Below are 25,898 nucleotides of genomic sequence, written 5' to 3'. Positions count from 1 at the left end.
AAATCAATCACAGCCACAGTAGGACAAAGTGACGTTATGGACCATAATATCGCGTTTAGGAACTACATGAAGGGTTTACATGTGCGGAAAATAGCTACTTAATTTAATACCTACTTAATGTTGTACTAAATTAAATAATTTAGTAATTAATACCTATTATTATAGTTTAACTTAACAGATTTTGAAATTTCCTGCAGTTATTATGCTTTCGACTGCAGCAGTATTGCAGCACGATAATACTGCCGACTGAATTACTGCTACAAAATCAAAATAGATGTTGCTGCCCAGTTTTTTGACATTTGCAGTTAGCAGTATTGTCGTACTGCAATACTGCTGCAGTCGAAAGCATAACCTGCGCCTGCCAGCGTTTCTTAGGTCGAGCCGCCACTGGTGCTAAGTAATTACTAGTAGGTCGAGTAGTTAGAAGAATATAGCTAGAATAAAATTATTTGTTTGTTTTTAATATCACTCTACCTACTATATTTTGGCAACTTAAACTGACGGCATGTAAACCGTGCATTTTCATTCCATACGTCACGTTTTTTTGTTCCACTAATACATCACGTAACGTTTTGGATGTGACGTAGGCATGCCGGTTGGTTAATAAAGCGAAATAGCGGTCTGATCGTTTGAATTTTCTTAATTATAATTATTTGATATCATACAACACATAATAATCTAACGTAATTCATAAATATTTAGTCAATAATTGACTCCTTATCTTCAGTTTAATTCAGTTCGTTGTGGAAAACAAATTTCTGCACATCGTGACGCACAACCTACACTAGCTTTTTTCGAACCCAATTGCCTTGTAAAACCTAAACACCGGGTAATTATAGGAACATAATGTTACGATCATGTAAAAATCCGTATGATATTAGTAGATTTTTGCTACTAAGTTGGTAAAAACTCCGTGACGTTGGTGGAAATTTCCACTACGTCGATATTAAAGGACAACAATAAATTAAACTTTAATGCATATTTTTACTTTAGGTGCTAAAAAATAAGGTTTTTAATAGATTTTGGCTGGTACGATCTTATCACACAACAACCAGGTTCGGGCCTAGAAGGAGGCAGATATATAATATTTGGATCCAAAGTATGCAAAGTGTGCATGGGACACTCAAAAATCATCTCCCTTTCTTCAGTTTTTGTACATTTTCTTTACTTTAAAGTACCACTTAATCAGTTTTTTTACCATAAATACTCAGATAATAAATCACTTTACAATTTTTGTATACATGTAGTCCACTTTAAAACAGTATTTGACGGTAAAAAAGTATACCGAAGTCGTAGGACAGTGATATTTTACCCAAATATTTTTTTCCGAAAACGCCCACAAAAGTATCTGATGAAGAAGTCGCTTTTTAATCAATGTAGTTCGATAAAGAAGCCTTTGGCGCATATTTTTTAGTTCTTAGTTTTGGAATTTACCCTCTGCTTACCGAGTTATTCATATAAATACAGATTTTTTATTTCATTTTTTTTCTCCTGAAAAACTCAAAAGTGCGACTTGTAACTAGCACTGAAAGATGGCTCTCAACTAGGTCTATCACTGGTAAAAAAATCACGTTCCACTATCGCGGCGTTTGGGAGTTACGTATAAAGGTCAAATTATACTTTTTAGGGTTGTTACTTAAAGGTCAAACAAATATGAAAGGTCGGAGTAATTAAAAAATCTGATTAAATTAAATTAAGGAACAAAATAAGAAACTTTATTTATATTTATTTATTTAACTTTTATTGCACAATACAAGAAATTACAAATGGCAGACTTGCCAAAAGGCATTCTCTACCAGTCAACCATTGGGCCACGCAGAAACTTTTAAGTGCAGTGCACTTTGTTAAACAATAAAGTCATTAAATTCAGAAAAGAAAGAAAGAAATTCAGAATTCAAGTTATAGTTTCTTTTCGCAAGTTGGTCTCAGATTTTATGTATTTTGTGGCTCATACAAATCATTTTCATTTTCGAGAACTAACGTGCAGTCGTCAACATGGGATGGATTTTCATCACCGTCTATTAACGAAGATCCATCATTAGCTAGATCTTCATCATCGACTTCAGCCTCTTGTAAGTTTTCTTCATGAATCGGCTTCAGAAGTTCACGAACTGCTTCTGGTAGACTAATCCTACTGGTCGATTTTTGGCGTTGTCTGTAGTGTGCCATAGACACGAACGGACCTGATGATTCTAGTGCACGGTGAAAGAGATCTATCATAGTTTTTCTCCTGTTCATTTTCCGGCAATGGTGTTCCCTATCTGACCGCCAATATTTATTGCGCGATTCGGCCGCTTGCTCTGAGAGCATACCAACAGGAAGAGAACATGAATCTATGATCTCTTCGCCGTGTACTAGAATTTTGTGTACCGTTACAGTCATCGGATGCCATTCATATGACGACTGACAATTCTTCACATGCCTTTCCGCGAGCGTACGGCAAAAAGTACCGAACTTTTTTGCATCGATAGGATACTCGCAAGATATGGCGACAAGTATAATATGTAATCCGTCGATTAACCACGCATCAAGACCTAATATCTCAGTAAATATGGCACGATATTTATCGGATAGTGCAAAGTATAGTATAAATGAAAGAGGTTTGCACACAATTAAATGTATTCAAACTTAGCCATTTTGATAATGATGGATAAAATTGTTTTTTACGATTAGTCGATTTTTAATTAATCACTAGCACTGGTGCACTTTTGCCCCCGTCAATCCAGTGTTCCTGTATTTTTATTTATGTACCTGGAGTATGTCTAAACAATATACGGTTCTGTAATAGAGGAAAATTTTGAATTAATTCTGACTAAAAATTAAAGGTCAAGTTGAGGGTCAACCCTAACACTGTATTTTTAAATTCGATAACTCCCAAACTCCGCGATAGTGAAACGTGATTTTTTTACCAGTGGTTGACCTAGTTAAGAGCAATCTGTCAGTGCTAGTCACAAGTCGCACTTTTGAGATATTTAGGAGAAAAAAATGAAATAAAAAATCTCTATTTATATGAATTACTCGGTAACCAGAGGGTAAATTCCAAAACTAAGAACTAGAAAATATGCGCCAAAGGCTTCTTTATCGAACTACATTGATTGAAAAGCGACTTCTTCATCAGATACTTTTGTAGAATTTATTTAGTAATTTTTCGATGTCAAGGTCATGAAATATAATTTATTTTTTATTAAAAAAAGTATTTGAAATAGACTTCTGGGTGTTCTAGTCTTGCATTTCAAATGCATTCCTTGATTGATTTATGCAATTAACAGCATAGGGAAATTTTTTGAGGGAAATCGAACACTGTGCAAAGTAGTAAGAATAACTAAGTCAGTAGTTTACAAGTCAGCAAAATTATTCAGTTAGGAATTAACGGCTCCATATAATCTCAACCAAATGAATTCGGACTCTCGTATATTTATGTTTTACTGTCGGTACTACTTAAAGAAATAACAAAATGTCTAAAATATTAAGTTTCTTGTTGGTCCAGAGCCTCTCAAATTTCAAATCGAATTTAGTTTTATCGGCAAAAATACAACTTCGTTAAAAAACGATCTACTTTTATTCAGGCGACATCGATCTGGAGAAGGGTTAATACGACCTTTTTGTTACACTTGGTGATTCTCTGGTCAATTACGGGTATTATGGGATCGGAATTCAGTACCTAGCACACGTAATTATAAACCGATCCTTTCCAATTTAGTTGTCATTGTTAATTATAAAGGATAATTGGTTTGTTTGAAATCGGTGTTTGCTGGATCTCTTTACCGCATTGTTTTGGTTAAATTGATAGAATAACACACTCGATAAGTATAACATAATGAACTAATTAACTTACGTTATGAAAGTTAGCACATGAGGTGGTAACACAACCTAATAACCACTTTAATTAATGGCTACGTTAATATCAAAATGAATACTCTTAAGATCAAATCTATTTTTCATCTCTCCTGTTCGGAAAGTTTACCTTTCATAAGCTGATAACCGGGTGGAAAATTGCATTTCCCACCCTAGGGTGGAAAGTAATTCTTTTTTTAATTTTTACTTCGAGCAACGGCTAACAGCTATATAGGTATGCCATATTATAAGCACTCATGTCAGCTTCCGCATGACTGAAATTGGCGCTGTTTACATTTTCAAGTGACTCGAGTGACTTATAGCTATGTGGTTTACCTATATATCTGTTAATAATTTGTTCTAAAGAATTATACTTGCCAATAATAAACCTACATTTCTCGTGTTTAATTTTCCTCATAGTCGAAATTAAAAGTAGAGTGTTTAACTCGGGTGAAAGTAATCACTACCGAACTATTTCATTTCATTTCACCCTCGAACTATTGGCGCTCTCTCTTCGTTCGAGCGCCAAAATATCTCGGGCGAAATGGTTCACTTTCCACCCTTGGTTAGCAATCTACTATTATAGCAAATTTTACCTCCTAAATATTTTACCTGCCCTATTCTCTAATAGACTCAAGACCAATCAAAGCGGGTTTTGACCGTATTTTCCAAATGTTCCTTCACAAAACCTATATCTAATAGTTTCCCGTCGTTACCCCATTTATATCGCTCGCCAAAGGACCAATGTTTTCGCGCTGACGCATCACAATTTGCCTCAATGTCGACGGACCCGCTTTTACGGGCCACTGCAGTATGTAAGATTGTATCTTTTTTTTTTCTATTTAGTTTGCTTTTATTTGATTAATTATGTGTTAATAATCAATGAAATGACTACTTTATCTATAGGTACATATATATGTCATGGTTTTTTGTGACCTTAATTTGTGTAATAAAATTAACACCTATCACTTTACATACGCATTTAAATTAATATATATAATAAGACTTCCATAAATTAAAGCCAACTTATGTACCTATATTCTAACAGTAACTGTATCCACATAATCCACAAAAACAGTAAAGCGAGGCTTCGTTACAAGCCCTCAAATGTGTCGAAAATACTTTATAATCATTTCATATTTATCATCCCCTCACCGACGCATCCGCTGGGTGTGGCGACCTTTCCAAATTGCTGCCACCTGCATGATACTCTTACGTCAGCGGGCGATGATTTACCGCCCTTAAGGGTTCCGTGGTTGCCTATCTTAAGGGGCTACCCGAGGTTTTCATCAATTTTTGACAAGCTTTGAATCCTATCTCCAATTTTTTGCACTACAGATAGAATTATAAGACAAACGGTTATCGGTTCTTCAATTTTTTATCTCCGGTTTTGTCCACCGGATTAAAAAAAAATGAATACTTGTTTTTTTATGAATTTTTTAAACATTGTCTAAAAAAACACTTTTTTCGTATCTAGTTTGCAGTGAAGGATCTTACATGTACGAAATGTACATATTTGGTTTCGTCTTTGAAGTCTCGAACATCGTGTCCAAGGTTTTAATTTTAAACTAATTAACACAAAAGTTATGGCCAGAAAACCAGATTTTTAGCCTAAAATTGTTCAAATTTGATGCCACATATCTCGAAGACAATGAACTTTAAAGTAAATATGGGATACTATATTGCTTAAAGCCGTTGCTGTTAATATGATCCCATCAAAAACATAAATGTAAAAAAGGAGAGCCAAGTTCAATACAAAAATTATGCTTGGCTGTGGGGTTCGCCGCAAAAAGAATGGAGATCTAAATGAGTGCCAAGTTCTATGCAAAATCCAAATATGTATTTATAGGAACAGAATAACATTATAAACAACAAAACAAAACTCTATTTCTTTGCTTTATTGGATACCTACCTATAACAATTGCTGTTATTTAAAAAAAATGCGAGATCTTAAAGCAGGTTAGATTTGACTTGGCCAGTTTTCATTACATCAGTCATTTTATAAAGTTATTCAACATATATATTTTGTAATTCTGATAAAAACTGGCCAAGCCAAATCTAACCTACTTTAAGATCTCACATTTTTTTTAAATAACAGCAATTGTTATAGGTATCCAATAAAGCAAAGAAATAGAGTTTAATACTTGTTTATAATGTTATTTTGTTCCTATAAATACATATTTGGATTTTGCATAGAACTTGGCACTCATTTAGATCTCCATTCTTTTTGCGGCGAACCCCACAGCCAAGCATAATTTTTGTATTGAACTTGGCTCTCCTTTTTTACATTTATGTTTTTGATGGGATATCAATACTTTTTGTAAAGAAAACTAGGCAGGTATTGAGATTTAATGTTTTTTCTTGTGTTTCCGCTGCATGTTTTTTACTTCTGTTCTTTGTATTAATTATGTGGTGCCGCGCGCCGCCAACGACACACCGTTGGCCGGTTGTTTAGCGCGTATTACAGGTTTTTTGTATGGGGACCCCCCTATTTTTTAACTTTTTTTATTTTTAGATTTTTTCCTACGCTTACACACAATTACCGAGCTGGATTCCAAATTTCATCCTTCTAGGTCATCTGGAAGTAGGTTAGGTTTAGGTACTATACATATGTCAGTCACAATAAAAAAGAAATTTGTATGGGGACCCCCCCTATTTATTAACTTTTTTTTATTTTTAGATTTTTTCCTACGCTTACACACAATAACCGAGCTGGATTCCAAATTTCATCCTTCTAGGTCATCTGGAAGTAGGTTAGGTTTAGGTACTTATATGTCAGTCACAATAAAAAATGTTTTTTTTTGTGTGGGGACCCCCCCTATTTTATAACTTTTTTTTATTTTTAGATTTTTTCCTACGCTTTCACACAATAACTGAGCTGGATTCCAAATTTCATCCTTCTAGGTCATCTGGAAGTAGGTTAGGTTTAGGTACTTATATGTCAGTCACAATAAAAATGTTTTTTTTGTATGGGGACCCCCCCTATTTTATATTTTTTTTTTATTTTTAGATTTTTTCCTACGCTTTCACACAATAACTGAGCTGGATTCCAAATTTCATCCTTCTAGGTCATCTGGAAGTAGGTTAGGTTTAGGTACTATAAGTCTGTCAGTCAGTCTTAAAATTTACGACTTTTTGACCTTCATATCTTTATAACCGTTTGAGCTAGCTTCATGAAATTTGGGCTTCTAGATGTCCTTATGGATATAATTAAACACACTTAGTTTTATGTGTTTACGTCAAAGATGTTTTGAGTTATAGAAGGGTCAAAAGTGGCACCAAGTGGTTCGTGTAATATTACACTTGGCGCTGGCTAGCCAGTTCCTTTGCTTGAACTTGGCTTGACACGCTGCCGCGTGTCTAGATAAGCTACAAGAAAAATTAGAAAACTAAGGGATTCAGATCGAAGGTCATTGGCGTGGGGGAGCCCCTTAAGGTTATCGGGTTTTCGTTAGGGAAGGACTTGTAATGGATCTATTTTTAGAAGGTTCGTGAAAGCAATGCTCTAGTCCATTAGCGTTCGTTTGAACATTGTAAACTCTGCTTTGATGTAATCATAAACCGATTTGTAAAAAGATATCTATCTACATTGAGACCATTTACTTATATTCTCATGATTTATCTAATATTCTGAATATTAGCAAATCGATTTGCAAAGTGAGAAGCCAACCTTTTGCTCACAACTGCTCACAGAAATTCACGAAAGTCGGTTGAGAAATCGCGACCCGCAGAAGAGAACATCCGGAACATTTTATTTTAAGTTAGGTACTTGAATCTTCTCACATCGTTTCTCAAGGACCTCTAAGCGAATAACAAGCCACTGACGCAAGAGATCCTATCAGTCGCATTGAATATCATCCCATTATGTTACGAGCATGGCAATGACGCATGTAACAGCTAAAGATCAATATATTTAAGGGTTTCACGTGAAAAATGAAGGAACATTTTCCTTTGACGAACTTACTTATATTTATTATGATGCTACCTTTAGTAAGTTTAGTATTTAAAACCTATAATTTCTAATAAGATGGTAATTTTGTGAAATGAAATTTTAGTCTAATACCTGGGGACCCTGGAGTGTTTGACATAAAGTTTTAAGTCATGATGTATTGTTTATCATTACCTACTTAGTCCTAATTCTGAAACCGTCTTTTCAGGATTTTCTATAGGTTACATTAGATTTATTTTATGGCAATCCTGAATAGTTACGCGTTTCTAAAAAAAAAAACAAAAATTATATTATGACCAACGAAAATGCGAACAAACAATACATTATGACTCAACACTTTATGGGAAACAATAGAGACCCCTAGTATCTCCCTACATAGGTACCCATTTATTCCATTAGCTTTCTCTGACTCTCTCAGAAATATAACAATGCAAATGTGCTGTTTAAGAACAGTATAGCGGCTCAATGAAACTAATTGAAGTAGAAATATGATTCAAATATCGTTTTGACGTCAGTTGCTTAATTGTTCGAATTAGCCTGTCAGGTATTAGAGGTCGTAAACTTCAAAGGTAAACATCAAGGGCTTAACCGGAAACTAGATTAACATACTATTTAAGGATTCTATAGGTATTATAAGGTATAGTAGTCAAACCGCGGAAAGTGAGTTTATAATAGATCAAATGTCAGCAACCTTTGTTCCTGGTAAGTCGTCTTTTTTCTATGTTGTCCAAATTCATATTTTTTTTTTAATATTGACTAAACCACTTCATTCATAATCATATCATTTGATATTTACCAGTTGCTTTTCGGTGAAGGAAAACATCGTGAGGAAACCGGACTAATCCCAATAAGGCTTAGTTTCCTCTCTGGGTTGGAAAGTCAGATGACAGTCGCTTTCGTAAAAACTAATGCCTATGTCAGTCAATTCTTGGGATTAGTTGTCAAGCGGACCCCAGGATCTCATGGGCCGTGGCCAAAATGCCGGGATAACGCGAGGAAGAAGAAGAAACCTCTTGTCCCGGTCCGAAGCTAATCACCGAAACACTGAAAAAATCAATTTTTAGAATTTCTTCCACCCAACGAGCAACGGGGGGAGCGGACGGGCGGGACAAGTGACGTACTAGAAGAGGCCTATGCTGAGCAGTGGGCAATAAACATCAGCCGTTTGATTGCTTAAAACTGCTGATGATTGATTAAGACTGTAGCTGAGCAGTCTTATATCCACCTCTGAAATTATTCGTATACGTTTTTGACAGAATATGTTTCATTCCTATTCCTTTTTACCATAAAACAGGGAAGTAAATAACCAACATTACAATTGTCTTATTCCGTCGTGGAAAACAATCCCACAATGCAGTAAAAAAATTAGCTATATTATTTCCTTTGTGGGTTTATTTTTAATCATGGATTTAAAAGATTCGTTTTTCTTTGATAAATAAATACCTATGTCGCTGTGTGCTATAATAACATTCCGCTCATATTTTAGAAATGGAAATTGAGGTAAATAATAGCGTTGCTTAACTCCGAACTCGGCTCTATCTGTCAGATTATGCGTTTTTGGTATTAAGAAAAGGTAATTGGGTAGATATTTGCTGAGAGAGTCGAATGGATTTACCCGAGTTTGAAGTTAAGCGACACAATTAACGCCTGTAACATTGTATACGTGTAAGACAATATTTACTTGTTTTGATTACTGGCACCGGAGACCGTCAACACAGTCAGGAGAACTGATCTGCTTATTGTGTGATAAGATTTTCACTAAAATATGTTAATTAAGGCAAGATTATGAAGATTTAGCGCATGAATACTACTGGAATAAGTCATACAGAATTTAAACTGCCGTGTAACCGACTCATGAAAAATTAAAGTAAAACATTAAAGACAAGGTTTCGCAACACCAAAAGTGAATCACTCAGCATTCTCACGTCTCTCCACAGAGGAAGGGCTCTCGGTATATTGAAATACCTTCATATCTATTAAGGCCTAATATTTCCTAATAGAATTTCAGATCCTCCGCGGGCTCCAAGTGGCTCGATTTATGTTGACTCGATTACACGAGCGGCTTGAAAATGATACTTTATAAGATGGGTTTCTAGACCAACCGAGTTACGGTAAAGTGAGGGCTAACTAAAAATTGTAATTTATAATTTTAATTTTTATTTGTAAGCCTTAGTTGTATGTTTTTTGTCATGTATTTCTATATTTATATAATTATTTTTTACACATTTTAATCAAGAGAAAATATCATGAAAAAATTCACACGGAAACTAAATAGACTATATTTGCAAAGGCAAACTTCAACCAAAAATCTTAAAAGGTTAAAATCGACTCGATACACAAACAAAACTAAAACTATGTCTAATAATAATTTATTTTCAGTTGTGTGTATAATTTAAATAAAATAGCTAATAAATATTGCCGAGGGATTAAAACGAGATTTTTTTTAAACAAATTACAGAGTTGGTAATTAAGAATTTGAGATAAAAGGCATTGTAGCAAGTTTCCCGCGGCGCGCCATATCTTTTGCCCCTTTCTAATTTCTTGGGTTTACGCTCCCTCTTAAATCAAGCATTATTTCTTATTGGGTTTAAAGTAAACTATAATCTTATTCATACCTATTCCGTATACCCCAGAAATGCACCAATTTGGTGAGGTAGATACGGTCGCTCTAATAACTTGACACTTCTTTTTGTCAACATCCGTAACAGAATCATACTGTTGGGCAGAGCAAACTAATCAAGGGAAATAATTACGTTAATATTGGGGATAATTTGGCCGCGGTCAATATAATTAATGACTTGATTATCACCTCGCATTGGTTACTCATATTCGATTGAGTGGCTGAAATTTAGGAAGTCGCATAATGTACAGCGTGCTGCAGTATTGCTTACCCGAGTATTAATATACAATTTTAACGAGTTTTTCAATGTCCGTTACACCTGTTATGCCTGGTGGAACAGCGTTAGGTTATGTCACAAATCCTTTTCAAAAAACGCAACTAAATCGATTGATCCGCTGTATAGATAATTGGAGAAGTTCGTTACCGTGCACAAACAGAACATCCTATACAAGTATATACACACATAATATTATTACACCGTCTCTACTCTGTCGTCATTAGTTGTCGATATAACATATATATCATTATTGGTTCTGATTGAATGTTATTTATTAGATAGAATCCCGATATCAATATGAATTGATGATATATATCGCATCGCACAATGTTTCAGCCGGTCATATCTCGGTTCAGACGCGATGCATCATCATTATAATAACATCAGCCTCAGCTGCTCAGTTCTCCTCATACAGTCACCACGTCCCTAATATAACTAGACCTTTAGACTCTTCAATTCTATTATGTAAACACAGGTCACATTTATTCTGGTAATGAGATGGAAGCGAAAGCGTTGTGAACACAGCCCAGCTGCGACAACAAGATTTATTGCTAATAGGCTTAGGTTCGAATTCTGCTAATAACGATTTAATTTGCCAACATTTGCGAAAAATATCCAATAATACGCCGCAGAAGACTATTTTATAACGATGTGTGATATAGATATAACGGAAGTCACCTATCTACTACACGATACCTACAACACGATACCTGCACAAAAACTTAGTACGAGTACCTACAAATAACAATAGGGCAAGCTAAGTAAGTACAACATTTCAACAAAACTAATCAACACGGTTTACAAACAAAACAAATAAATTCAAACCGCTTTTCTCTGTTTGCTATATTAAATTGTGATCCTTGCAAACACATTTTTAAAACGGTTTCTTTTTCTCTTTTTTTGGCTTAGTCGTAGTCGTTTAGGAACCGTAAAATATACCTGCTTTGCTCCTGCAGTGAGCAATCGTGGTCCAATAGTTTTTATGTATGAAAACTATTACCACAACCACATTTGAGTTATACAACATAATATTAGTGATTGTGGTCTACTTCAAATCGTCGCATATAATAATTTAAAATTGGAATATACTTAAAATTTCTCTAATTTAAAAATATTTTATAATATGTCATTAATACATTTAACTAACACAATATTATCTTCAAAATATTGTCCTTTAGCTTTGATAAACAAACGCAAACATTTATTAAAATTATCAGCAAGATGCTTCAGTTAAAAAGTTGTATTTTCGGGCCAGCCTGCATAATGAAATAAGGTAGACATTTCAATTTCACATTCTCGTCAACACAATGCTCACAAATATAAGCGACTTGTCAAGTTAATCCCTTTTATGTGAGGTTTGTCAACGCGTATCTGCATGTCATGCCACATACATTGTTGAGGAATTGTGTATTATATCGTGAAAGCTTCGGTGAAATCCCTGCATGAATATAATGGCAATATCAAACAATAATATTATCTAATCCCGTTTGACGCTGCTGCTCCATTAAAGCAAAGTTATTTATATTGCCCTAATATGAAAACAGTATGAAAATTTTATTCAGTCCACAATTGTGTTCTGTCTACTGGCTTATTCAGATTATGGAGACTACCTATTGATATGTATAAAATCGAAAGTATAATTTTTTTGTTAACTCAAATTGGCTTGCTGCTAAAATCAATTATAGAAACCTGTATTATACCAAAGTTTACGAATTACAACTCAGTAGCTCTATACAGTACCTACCTACACATATTATGTAGAAAGAATTCGAAGATCACTGTTTAAAGAGTCAGCGCCCGTTTCTATAGCAACTACTGCCCCCGGCAGATATAGCCGTCACTGGCTCATGTGACTCGAAACTAGAGGAGACCACCGTCTGTTACGGCAGACATACGGGTTGAATTCGAATCTGTTTTAGGATTAGGAGGATTATAGAAAAAATCTTGTGACTTTATACAACACTAAGGTCGTGCCGAACGATTTTAACTAAACTACCTAACTATTGCGCACTATACAAGCAATACTAGGCTAGGTGACGAAACTCCTCCTTTTGAGTAGCTCACAATCTATAGTTTAGGAAAAAGTATAAGTTTTTCTTACTAAATAGTGAACACTGAAAAAATACCTTTGGCTTTAGTTAGGCTCCTTGGCTTTCCAGTTTTTTAGTCTGACGTAGACAAATGGAGCTGGAGGATTACTCTGCTCAAAGTTCCGAGATAGTACCTAAATTGGAATGTTCATGATTTATTTGAACAAGTTTTAAGCGAAATCATCCGATTTCCTTTTTAGGATTCCGTACCCAAACGGTAAAACGGGACCCTATTACTAAGACTCCGCTGTCCGTCCGTCCGTTCGTCCGTCCGTCCGTCTATCACCAGGCTGAATCTCACGAACCGTGATAGCTAGACAGTTGAAATTCTCACAGATGATGTATGCCGCTATAACAACAAATACTAAAAACAGAATAAAATAAAGATTTAAGTGGGGCTCCCATACAACAAACGTGATTTTTGACCGAAGTTAAGCAACGTCGGGCGGGGTCAGTACTTGGATGGGTGACCGTTTTTTTTTGCCGGATTTTGCATTATGGTACGGAACCCTTCGTGCGCGAGTCCGACTCGCACTTGCCCGGTTTTTTAAGTTTCTTGAACTCAAAAGATGAAAGAAATTGTTCTAGGAAAATTTATTTTGTTAGAATACGTATATACCTACACGTGCTGAACATAGTATCTTTCGAAAAATAATAATTTCTGCTAACCATTTTTCCGCATATATAGTTAGTTCTAGAGTTGAATTGCCAACGGCTGTACGAGTATGTCACTTATACACGGTTCGAATATTTTGCGAATCTGGATTGAAACAGCAAACTTAATGTAAATTAACTTGAATAAACTATTTTTTATCTTTTTTTTTTAATTTTGTTTGCATGCATACTTGTTTATCTATATCAAATAAATTATTTGCCTTTGACAGGAATTTTCACATACAATTACTCGCCATTTTCTTAAGTTTGTATATGCCTAAGTTGCAAGCACAACTTGGAAATTATTTCCACATTTGAAATTGAATCTAATCCCTAATGGGTAGGTAGGTACCCCAAAAGTTGGGCGAGACGATGTGGACGCCTCGTAAAGATTGTAGTAAACATACACCCAATAAAGATAAATGGCGAAAGGAAGAGGAAGCCTTTAGACTTTAGAGATGGGCCCGATTCGGATTTTGGAATAGATGTCTATTAGATATCTTTTAGACATCACCAAGATACGATAACGATATGTTTAAGATCTAACCTGTCAAATTTGACATTTGCGCAATTCTGGAGATACTCTTGAACGATTTCCACAGGATATGATTTAGAGATCCAATTCAGATCTAATAGATATCTTACTCTATCTAACGTAAAAGTGACATTGTTTGCCCGAATTGCACTGCAAAATAGAACTACTTGATATCTAAACTATAACGTATCTAGAATGGATCTAATACGTGTCGTCTCTTATGAATATCTTGAAGTTCGAATACGGCAGTATGTTTTTATTAGATTCGGGGATTTTGGGACCCCATACCTATATACTTCGAGGTTGTTTACTTTTGTTGCTCAAATAATTTCCTCGTGAAGTGAAGTGATAATGCGTATTGAAAAAAGTCGACATGGTGCAAACAGCAAGACAATTAACTGACCATCGGTGGACCTTATGCCTTTTGTAATAAGGTTTACGAACTGTCAGTTAACAGTGTGGCCGATGGTACCCATTCAGCCGAACGTAGTCTCGCCAAAGTAGTCGTGCGTTGCGACTTAAAACGCGAGCAAAACCGTGTAATAATTACAATGTTACCAAAACCTTATACCTACTTATAGAATAAGAAAATGATATGTAATTTTTTTTTATTATCAATAAAATGATCTATCTATCTATCTAAAATGTCTAAATCATTCCAATACCACCAAGACAAACATAAATACAAGACATATTGACCGAAGCGTTAGCGAAGGTCTCCGTTTTGACTCGGTGTAAAGTACGCTGTGAAAATTACTCAACGAAGAAAAAAATATTTTTGCCACTGATCTGCTACAAACAACTTTGATGTCTCGTGCGGAAGCTTCACTAGAATCGGAAACAGTCAAAGTTCAGGGCCAGCCGGCCTAGTCAAGGTTACAATCGCTATCGCTTCGACAACGTAAAGCATTATGTCTCTCTATCACTCTTCCATAGTAGTGCGACAGTGACAGTTGCGTTTCGATCGCTACGGAGCGTAAGCGATTGGCATCTTGGCTACGCGGCCAGCTCTATTGCTCTTGAACGTACAAATGAGTGATAAAATTTACATAAGAACAAGATAAACATGGCAGGTCGAGCTTACGATTCTTATACGCACTTACCTAAAGTTTGGAAAATAATTGTATAAGCTCGATATTATTGGAATATCAACAAAATGAGAATGAAAATATCGTACAAAGCTTTTTTTGTGAATGCTGTACAACGAACTTACTTCGTAGGTAAATATTCGCCATTCGAATTGATATAGGATGATTAAATTTATTTTAAAGGTTGGACAAAATGTAAAGTCAGCTGTCTTATTCCTGTATTCCATTATGCTATTTACCATCAATGATCATTTAACCTAACGCCGAATAGTAATTTTATACGAGTAGTAATTTTATTGTCCTAACATTGTATATCGGTATAAACGACTATTTGTTCTAAATAATGATTATGTTATATAAAAGAATCATACCTTAGGAATTCGCTATTTTTCCTCTAACGGGTTGAGGTTTTCAGGCATTGTGTCGTTTCTAGACCGGGCATTTCAGTACTCTTATAAAATTTTATTTTCTCAGTTTAAAAAGAATTTAAGCGAGCTGTTTGCAATCCTAAGTGCTTGCCAGCAGTCGGTGCGGGTCGAACTTAATGGCCGTGTACGGTTTCACGTCTAGAACAGGCTCCTGTTTACATACTCCGGGTGCCTCGGCCACAGGCCTTGACAAAATTAGGTACTACTACAAAACTATTAGTGCCAATTTTATCGCTAGCAAAATATCGAACCTAATCGTAAGAATATTGTTGGCGACGTCACTAAGTAACCTACCTAATATTACTGACTAAAACAATAGCCATCTGACTATTTTATTTGTGAGAAACTGAAGGGTAAAGTTTAGTTATTCATTGCGTTTGTCTGATGAATTAATTACTGTCCGAATTCCCGTGCTACCTACTCGTAAAGGCAATGTGCACCGTCTAACTCTTTCCGTGTACATGTATATTTTTTGCTTAACATTAATTGTAAGTAAAACTATGTCTTTTATATAAGTATGAAATAACACGTCTTGGTCTACCTACTTTAGAGTGTGCTTCTCCTATGATTAACAAAATTAAATTAAATGCACCATTTTCCCGCAGAAGTTTGTAAATCTGCAAATTTGTAAACGCTAGCAAAACCCGTATTTGAATGACAAATATGCATATTCCGTGCAATGCTGTGAGCTCGGTTGTGAGTTTGCTGTTAAACGTTACAGCTGCCTCCACGTTTGTAATTTCATGAAAAACCCTGAATTTTTAACAAAAATTGAAATTGAACAGAATTTGATGATGATTTTTGATTTTTTGATGATGATGTCGTATATCTAACATCGGTATGATTAGGTATTCTTGCAACAATTTACGAATGACAATGTTAATACAAATTTAATTGTTGGTTTATCAGAAACCAAAACAACATTTGGCGCTAATAAGGCATAACACTAATTTCTGATTGTTCAGTGTACGAATAAGGTAAGCGCACCTATTAAGTACAGGTACCGGACATACCTAGCATACCTAGATACCAACTACCTACCATTTTGCCGAAACATTAATGTAGAAACTTGGAAGCAACCCAGGTTGACAATAAATAACTAAATTCCTGAGCGCTTCAAGCACTAACATTTCAAGCAGCTATGAATATCTTTCATATAAGTAGCATTCCAGTTGCTTCATAATTACGATGTAATTACACATTAGTGCTAACTACATAGTACCTAAGCGTAATATTTCAAGGTGAATGCACATAATACGATCTGTAGGGAAACACCGTTCACACGCTTAAAAGCTCTCGTGTTTCGCAGATATTCTGTTGAAAAGAAAATTAGAAATAGATTTCGTAACGATCTAGTAATCGTTGGAAATATATTTCGTAACGGTCTAGTAATCGTTGTAAATGAGTGGTTTACGGAGCGCTCTGGCTAAGCCAGAGGGTCAATAAGATTCTCCAAAAGCATTCCGCTTCTGTAGACGGCGTGGTGGCAGATATATTTGACCTACCTTTCACTGTACATATAGGTAATTTTATCGATGAAGTTAAAATAATATAAGATTTAGCAGGTATATTGAATTTGTATCCTCACTTCGATATACGTGTATGTACGACTGTACGTGAGTATAGTTAAGCAAGAATAATAAAACTATAACAAACGTACCAGGGACGAACAACTTGAACCAGCGGACGCAGTGGCACAGTCACTCAGCTGCATTTACCTGTGGAAACATGAACATAAAGTATTCATTTGTACTACGGGACTTAATCGCGTATTTAAGTTTTAAGATTTACCTCCGAAGGACTTTGGAGCAGGATACCTGGAACCAAAGGACTTCAAAATGCTACCCATGAGCTCCATCATCCGACACATGGATATGGTGGGAATGAGAAAAGCTCTTGAGTAGTTGACAGATCTTTTCTAGGGGGTAATTGCACAAAAGATCCCTATGGGTCGAAGTGTATCCGCAAGGGCCGCCGAAAACAATAAGATAAGATAAGATAAGTACCTCCGACGTTTCGAGGACGGCGTTTTCCTTGTGGTCTAGGACTTCTCCGCCGTCCTACATCGCCGTCGTTGAAACGTCGGAGGTAAATCTTAAAACTTTAATACGCGATTAGGTCCCATAGTATAATTTAATAATGTGTAAAAATCGTGAAAGTTTAAATCATGATAAACATAAATATTCTATAGTAAACTCATTCAAAAACTGTTAAGTAAATCGTTGCAAACTGAAACTCAGTAATCCCCACTATCCCTATTAATCTTTAATCCCAAATATATTTAATCCCTAACATCCGTTATCCCTAATGTTGATTATTAATACTTATTATAAATATAAAAGTAACTTTGTCTGTTACCTCTTCATGCTTAAACCGCTGAACCAATTTAGATGAAATTCTGCATGGAGATAATTAGAGGTATACTGAAAAGGAAATAGGATAATTTTTATCAATCAAAGTCGCGGGCAGAAGCTAATAAGTATCCATAAATGCAAATGTACTTTGTCTATTTGAATGTCTCCTTTTCAAGCTTGGACCGCCGAACTGATTTAAATAGATGTAGATAAAGTTTGGTATAGAGACTTGGAGACAGATTGAGTACCGGGAAGGACGTGGGTAGGACTGACAGTTTTTGTTGGAAAGTGTCTTTGTAAACTAATAGAATTTTGTTTATAGGTTACTGCATAAACGCACGTGGAACAAGTTTGAATATTTGAATAAATATACAGCTTTTGTTCGCGTGCGTGATGCCGTCACATTCGTTTAGATCCTTCTGCTGAATAGACTAATTTTGTATCAGTGCCTATTTCCTCGACAATATACTTCTTCATATAGATCATCATAGTTTCCTTTACGCCCAGATTCAACAGTTTTTATCCCGAAAACCGTCATATGAAGACGAAGTCGCAGGCAAAGGTAGTGTTTAATGATTCACATCATAGGTATATTATCAACTATCTCCAACCGCCATATCGGAATGTCCGCAGCCATTTCAAGAGACTTACTCGTAGGGTTGCCAGATGGTCGGGATTTGGCGGGATTCTCCCGATTTTTAGCATGTGTTCCCGATTCCCGACAAAGTGAATATTGTCCCGAAAGACAGCTTCACGTTATAAAACAATAATTTCAAGTTCCGAACTGTCGTCGAGAGAGCGAGCGACCCGCGTTGATAATATAAATAGCTAATGAGAAGACATTTTTTTTGTTCAAGTTCTCAAAGAATTTATACTATTTTTATATAAAAACCTATATTATGGGCAGAACAGCTGACGTAGTGCCAATAATGTAAAATATCGTTATTTTTAATACAATTACTTTAATTTGAATGTTTTTTTTTTCCCGACTTAAGTTCCAAAATCCCGAAAAATTTATATTTTTCCCGATAATAGCGCCTTTCGATCTGGCAACCCTACTTACTCGTAAGCGGGAGTTGAACAAACACCACCTCTAACCTCAATAAAGGTTTTGTTTGCCATACCGCGCACGGTGACGTGCCGTTGACGTCGGCTTGATGAACTTGCGGCTCGATTCGGAAAATGAAATAGATCTCTACTAGACCTCAACAAGTTACGATATGGATAATTTAAAGATATTTGTAAGATAGATATGTCAAATTTGACGTTTCCGCGATTCTGGAGGTCCTCTTGAACGATTTCGACAAGTTATGACTTAGATATCCAAGTCACATCTAGTCGATATCTAATGTAAATCTAGTTGATCTCTATATCGTTTCTAGATCTTGTGATTATCTCGTTTCCCGAATACGCGTGTTGATCTCATAATAGCTATTATCGTGTTTCTTTTGCTGACTAAATTATAGACAGCAGTAGGAGCATTCCACGGGCTGTCCCGTACAAACGCATTTTATTTCCTGTGTTGCGACTTTTTTCTCGGCATCTAAAGCAAGCGATTATTTTTCTGTGCATATTTTTGACCATTTGTCATAGAAAAGGAATCTCTTATACCTTTAAATCATCAGAAACTTGGCGTTTGTACGGGACAACGGTAGACAATTTTATGGAATGCTCCAATATCAGTCAATTCAGCCGTTTGACTGATTGGTACAAATTGAATAAACAGTTAAATTACAGCCTTTTAACTAGTATTTCCTTCACCGCAAACCGCAAAGACCGTACTCAAATATGGTATGGTATGGTTTATTTATAAGAAATAACAATATCAGAGCTAAAACACATGTAGTTGTAGGTACTTAGTATAAAATAATTATGCAAGTCGCTGCATAAGTATTTAATAAGTATAAACGATAGCAATGTGTGGTAAACGAGTATAAACCGTAGGAACCTAAGAGTGACATTCCATTTCCAACTGCAGCTGCAATACTGTTCATTTTACTATGGAAACGCGTCGCTGTCATTGTCAATTGCCATAGAAAATGAACAGTATTGCAGCTGCAGTTGGAAATGGAATGTCACTTTAACGATAATCGTAAACGATTTTTGAAGCGGAATCTGTGCATGGTTGTTGGCAAGTTTTTGAATGTTTCCTGGATTCTCGAAACCTGGTAATTCTGTAAAATATAAGGAATAGTTCACAAAATTGAAAGTATGTTTTCAATTTGGGTATGGAAAATTTAATTCCTCCTATTAAGAAAATTAAAAAGTTCTTGCATGTGAAATACTTCGCAATTTAAGAAAGTTTCGGGTTGTACATCAGTGCCATCATCGGCATATCACTTGAAAGTACTTAGCTAACTTAAAAGCCAATATATTAGGACAAAACTTTGCCGGCCCTATCACATGCTAATATAGTTACCGACGGCAGCAAGCTCACACGATGTAATGTTTAAATGTAATCAAACGCCCACGGGTGAGTCCCCGCGGGTGTCTCCAGCTAAAACAATGAAGTTAACCGCAGGATTGAATAGACGCTTTAAACATTTCAACATTTAACCGTGATTACAATTAACGAAATGAATGTTAGTCTCTTGAACGGTTTGCAAAAAGGTTAAATAATTAAGTTACATAATTTTTTTACCTTATAAAACAAAGTCCCCCGTCGCGACTGTCTGTTTGTGTGTTTCTAAGTATATTTGTTCATGATAAACTCAAAAAGTATTGAATGGATTTTCACGCGGTTTTCGCATACCACTAGAGTGATTTTTAAAGAAGGTTTAGGTGTAAGATTATAATTTGTTAACCCATGCGAAGGCGGGGCGGGTCGCTAGTATAATGATACAATTAAGCATGGGCAATTAATTATGGTTTTTAACTAAAAATAAATGTTTAATTCCTTAATAGAATAAATTAGTTTAGTAATTTCGCTGCGTTAAAAGTTAGACACAATACAAATAGACATGAGCAAACCTCGCCTTAGGGAAGTCAACAAGCATACAAAATTACAAATAGCAAAAAAATGGTTTCGTAATCAGATTTTCCCCCGTGAATATGCATGCGGTTAAATGAAAGCGTTCGTTAGGGCGAAAAATATTATATTTTAGGCTTGAAACTGACTAAAGTATTATATTACCGTATTCATGGTTTCCATCCATAACTGCTCGTTAAGGCTTTTCACATTTTATTTTGAAGTTAAATGATCTTTTAATCATTTTAAAGTAAAACTGGTTTATTTAGGTTTTAATATTTTCATCGGCCATAATAAAACTGTATGTTGATATCGAATTTAAACTGTCGTTAGTCATATTATACTATTTAAGCCAATTATACAATTTAACACAAGTATTTCAGTCACTCGCGTGACATGTACGTATAATAGTACGTACGGTATAATTAGCTTAGTGGTATAGTTGGTCTGTCTAAACTTTAGCTCTCTACAACGCGGTAGGTACAAGCCGGAATTTCGAACCGACGACTGATACAAAAAGTCACTCGTCTGAAACATTCGAATACCGCCGTACTGTTAAGAGAGAAAACACCATACATCATTAAATAAAGGATTTAATACATAAAACACGGAAAACAGGCGTAGCTTCAAGTAAATCACACTCCGACGCAGTAATGGCGGTCGATCCTCGTCTGACAGTCCGGGTCGCGCCAAACGTAGTGTCACAATTGACACCGACCTTAGGGCAGCGTTCGAGCAAACCACATAATCGGTTATCAGTTCGGCCACCTGATGAAAAACCTCCGCCCACGAAGGTCAGCAGCACCACAGCACTTCCGTCTTCGCGCACCTCCCCAATCGGTTAAAGGGAATCGTGACGTAGCCTACTGGTACTCCGCGACTCCGTTGACTGGGCTACAAATATCAAAACATAAGCCAATTGGCATCTGTTACAGTTCCAAGTCATATGCTGATGTTGAGACCCCTTTAGGTCACATAAGTTTTTTTTTTTTTACTGTGAAGCTCTTTAAGCACTGTAGTAATTATTGTTCTTTTTTTATGAAGTTATCACGGTATCATTAATGTGATCATCAGCTCTCAGGCAATAAGCAGTCGTCCGCTCATATCATGTCTAACCGTGTACTATCCCTTTTTATTTTATTTTAGGAGAATTAAAGAATTGTCATGTAGACAAGAGTGACCCTTTACAGCACATGTCTTATAGACACATCAGTTCTTAAATGAAACATGATGTAGACAATACTCAGCTCTCTAAGCAAGTATCAACTCCTGAAGAAAAGCATCAGGTAAACAAATATAAATTCTTAAGGCAAACATCTTGTAGACAACTGTCAGCTCATAAAGCAAACATCTTGTAAGCAACTGTCAGCTCTTGAATCAAATCTCAACCTCTAAAGGAAAACATCATGTAGACAAATAAAAATATTTGCTCTTAAAGTAAATATTTTGTATGCAACTCTCAGCTCTTAAAGCAAATATCAACTTTAGACTACTTTCAGCCTTTTTTAGGGTTCCGTACCTCAAAAAGAAAAAACGGAACCCTTATAGGATCACTCGTGCGTCTGTCTGTCTGTCTGTCTGTCTGTCTGTCACAGCCGATTTTCTCCGAAACTACTAGACCAATCAAGTTGAAATTTGGTACACATATGTAAGTTTGTGACCCAAATACGGACATGTAACGTAAACAAATTAATATTAAACATGGGGGCCACTTTTGAAATGAAAAAATTAAAAAATATTTTTTTTTAAACTATATCATGTTACATATCAAATGAAAGAGCTTATTGTAAGGATTTCAAATATATTTTTTTTTATAATTTTCGAATAAACAGTTTAGAAGTTACTCAAGGAAATAGACAAAAAATGACCATTGAAATCCTAATGTTATCAGTACAGTGTCATCACAAAACATGTATATCAGTACGGTCTGTATTAATGTGTTAACTTGTTCTAATTTTAGTAGCCAGTTTTTTATTGTAAAACATTATATTGAAAGCCTTCAAAATCCTACTTTGTAATTAAGGCATTAAAATATAATTTTGATTGCATAAAACAGGCCACCTGTACAAATACTTCAAAAAATATATTGCAAAAAACGTAGCATAAATACTCAGTAGGTATGACCAAATTTACAAACATATTATACAAATATTTGCTGACCAAATGATGACCTTCACTTATTTTAACGAAATGATGGAATAAAATGACGTAAGCTCTTATCAATAAAACCAACATGACGGGTCATCACTATCGGCAGTCTACCTGCTGTGCATTTTTAGGGTTCCGTACTTCAAATGGAAAAAACTGTAGCCGGCTAGCTAGTGCGGTAAAAGAAAACCAGGTTCTTTACAGTAAACAATATAATGTATGAAAATAATTATGTACAATGAAACAAACTAATTTCTGTCAGTACCTGAATCTAAACCAAATAAATATCGTCACTGGCCTTAACGTTCCTTAATCCCATTCTTAGTCGAACCGTACGATCAACTGTGGCTGCGGGTGCGGGACTCAGCTTTGGCAACGTAGGCTCCACGCAGCAAGGTCCACAGAGAGGAAAGCTTCAGCAGCAATTATCCAAATAATAAGCAGCAACAGTAATAAGTAGCTCTTAAATTAAAAGGCAGAAGAAAGGGCTGGAACAATCGTACGTTCTTAGACTTGTGGTCGAAACCTAACCCAAGTCTTATTCCGTTACGAGAACCAGTGACGTACCTTATGTACAAATAAGACTTGGATTAGGTTTAATTTCAAAATAAACCTAAACTTAATGCTATATATACAATTATACAAACTTTACCTGCATTAGTAGCAGCCCTAGTATTAAACTTTATCACTAATTATAATCATACAGTCGCATTAAAATAATAATTACAGAATTGTGCCATATCTGACAACATTTCCAAAGGAAAATATACGAAGAACAAAAAAAAACTATTTTTTATTTCCAACCGGCTAGTGCGCGCGGTGGCTGTACATGCAGGTTTGCCATGTTACAAAACGGAAACCATCGGTGGACGAGTCCGACTCGCACCGTACGACTTTAAATACCACGACCGGTGGTAAACAAGCTCGCAGTCCGCTTGGTCTGATGTTAGGCAGCCCCCGCAGCCTATAGCCGCTCGCAACTCTAAAGTTGACAGTCCATTTCCAACGACAGCTGCATTATTGTTCATTTTACTATGGAAATTGACAATAACAGCGACGCGTTCAGTACTAACTAGTAGTGCAGCTGCAGTCAGAAATGGAATGTTACCATAATGGGGTCACATGCTCGTTGCCGACCCTACAAGCTGACAAGGAATTATCCTTGAGTGAACTGCCCCTAGTTGCTTATAAAAACTTAGATTATTATCCAGAAAGCTATTGCAAATCTTGGTGTCGGTTTGTGTGTAAGTACTGGGTCTGCGACATTTAAACGGTACAATTTCTTCTTTATTAAACGCAGCCACGTTTCGGTTTCGCCTTTCTTTGTGGATACAGCTTAAAACTAGGGTTGTTACAACACATTGTTTCGCTAAATTATTGTTGTTTGGTTTAATTTTCTAACAGTGACAGATGTTTTTGCCATGATTCCCATTATTGCTGTTGTTGTTGTTCTGTGACTGCCACAAAGTTTGTTGCTTACAAGACCCTATTTGTAACCAAAATTATAAATTACATGCAAACCTTATTTTGCGCAGTCGGATTCATTCCATATCAAACGGGTAATGTTGATAGTGATACATGAGGCGTTTAAATGTTCATCTTGAATTTCTTCGTTTCTGTCCATGTCGGTTTCCTATCTATTTAGTCAAAAGATTAGCTTTTTCAATTGCACGATTTAGGCGAATGGCATTTTCGGGATAACTAATATTTAATTTGTCTTCAATTGTAGCCTGGATACTTATCAAGGTTAGTAAGGATAGGTGTCTTATACAAAAACTATGTTACGCTATGGAATTCCATGGATGCAAACTGAACATTGTTTAATTGCAGCGTTAATTTCAGCGAACACTTTCTCAATTCCTCTTTTCCGAATGCAGGTTTTTCTTTTCCGAACTACGTTGTCAAACAGCAAAAGCTCGTAATATTATCTCTAAGGCCAGAAAGTTTTTTCATTAAACTTATATTTGCGACAGCCCTAACTGCGGTAGATTTAATCATATAGAGGCTTGATATCACAATGTTAAGCTGCTCATATTACGGCTTGAAGTTCGAACAAAGGGCCTACAAAAAGACGAGTTTTGCTGCAAAAACGCAATAGTTACCTCGCCAGATTAAGAACGTCAGTAGACTTACTAGGATTCATACGTCTGACATCGTCAAGCTATCAAAACTGAGTGTTATATGTATATATACAGCGTCCAGTTACGGTAGGCATGTTACATTAATGTATACAGAACTGAGCCTAGGAGGCTTATTCAAAAATATACCTGATATTAAAACGATATCTAAATAATGTTTTTTTTTCTTAAATATTTGCCAGTCAATCTTGCTCGCGCTAACGCATGTACGAAAAAGTCCGAGTGAAATAGCTTAATAAAACGCTCTAATAGAGCGCTTACCATGCAAAGTATGGTAAGCAGTTACCATTATACCATATAAACACCTGCAACTCCATAGGTGTCACATTAAAATTGCCGACGATATCATCTCGTGTGTGTAAGTCCTTCGCTAAAATCACCGTAGGGAATTCATTTCATAGCTGGAACTTTCGTGGAATTTAAAGTATGTGGAAAGTAAATAATGATCAGAGCACTTCAAAATGGTTACTAAACCGCTTCTTCGTATGTAAGGACATATATGTCACATCAGTCACTCTAGGCTGCCAACAATAGTTATAGACAAGTAAGTTTCCCCACCCCAAATTTCAAAATCACAAGACAGCAGACACCAAACAGTCCTCAAGACATTACTGTCCAAAACCAGCTGCGAACTTTAAACTTGGAAATTGTTTTATGACAGCATTGACATCGCACACAGCATCGCTTCTAACTCACCAATGATGGTACAATCGACGTCATAGATATATTATGTTTACACTTTTGCACCTTACTCTCTTTTAATAAGGTGAGAAATGTTTTTTCTTTGACGTCAACTGTATTTTAAACCAATTCAA

At 35.7% G+C, this 25,898-nt stretch overlaps 1 protein-coding gene across 1 annotated transcript in view; it reads right to left on the bottom strand.

The window, feature by feature from the left end:
• LOC134674071 (orexin/Hypocretin receptor type 1-like) overlaps positions 1-25,898 on the bottom strand; it is a 161,552-nt gene that overhangs the window by 101,012 nt on the left and 34,642 nt on the right. Inside the window, exon 2 of the mRNA XM_063532123.1 lies at positions 17,136-17,193. The gene's annotated coding sequence lies outside the window, so the exon portion shown is untranslated. The remainder of the gene's footprint in view (positions 1-17,135; positions 17,194-25,898) is intronic.

Source organism: Cydia fagiglandana, chromosome 19, assembly GCF_963556715.1.
Source record: "Cydia fagiglandana chromosome 19, ilCydFagi1.1, whole genome shotgun sequence".
Taxonomy (NCBI): domain Eukaryota; kingdom Metazoa; phylum Arthropoda; class Insecta; order Lepidoptera; family Tortricidae; genus Cydia; species Cydia fagiglandana.
The sequence above is the reverse complement of the archived record's forward strand: the minus strand, read 5'-3'. Positions and strand labels throughout refer to the sequence as shown.